Source organism: Octopus bimaculoides, chromosome 29 (assembly GCF_001194135.2).
Source record: "Octopus bimaculoides isolate UCB-OBI-ISO-001 chromosome 29, ASM119413v2, whole genome shotgun sequence".
Taxonomy (NCBI): Eukaryota; Metazoa; Mollusca; class Cephalopoda; order Octopoda; family Octopodidae; genus Octopus; species Octopus bimaculoides.
This window is the reverse complement of record NC_069009.1, coordinates 1,595,464-1,596,332: the sequence shown is the minus strand read 5'-3', so window position 1 is coordinate 1,596,332 and position 869 is coordinate 1,595,464. Positions and strand designations below refer to the sequence as shown.

General features: G+C 35.9%; 1 protein-coding gene across 1 annotated transcript in view; it reads right to left on the bottom strand.

Annotated features, from left to right (window-relative positions):
* Positions 1 to 869, bottom strand: part of LOC106878083 (histone acetyltransferase KAT6B) — a 79,084-nt gene that overhangs the window by 37,727 nt on the left and 40,488 nt on the right. The gene's annotated exons all lie outside the window — the stretch shown is intronic.

Here is an 869-nt window from a genome sequence, read left to right as displayed (position 1 = left end):
CTTATGCCTACAACAGAAACATATATAAATGTGTGTGTGTGTGTATGTATGTGTGAAGTGACGTTTTTTAATATTTTTATCAGGAGAAGCTAACAAAGTGACTCTGGGGTCAAGAGTTTTGTGCATGCCATGCACAAAACTATCAACAACTTTAGTCACTTTCTTAGCTTTTGCCAATTACACACACACACACACACACACACACACACACACACACACACACAGATACAAATTGAGGGAGTGGAAAAGGTAAACTGCTGCCTACATATGTTTCTAAGCCAGAAGATAATCTGATGTAAGTTACACAATGAGGGGTGCTCAACTTAGCTAATATGAGCACGCCGTGTTGTGTAACTACTACATCAGAAGATCAGCTAGCTACAAAACATATATAGCCTGGATTTCACCAGTTCCACTTTGGATTTCTATTCACATTCATAGCAACTCTACTTGATCAGCTTATTGTATTTGCTCATAAATTCTATACGAGGAAAATGTGTGTAGTGTGTAACCGTTGATGCCAATATATTATTATCGTTCCTTATTGTACACTGCCCACTTTTTTCTGTTCTCTATACCTCACACAGACTACTGGAAACTTACAAACTTCCTACATTCGGATCCCTGGATCTCACCCTTGTGTATATGTGTGTCTATATAATGTATTATATAAGTTTTATTTTCCTCTTCTTATTACCAAACCTATATATGTGACTGTGTGCTAGTGTGTGTGTGTAATATAAACAGTCAAGTGCAATGTGATACCATGAGGATGCCAAAGCACCTACATTGTTAGAAACAAGAGTTAAAATACTTTTAATGCTGTAGAAAGAGCACAAATATATGCATATCATATATATATATATATA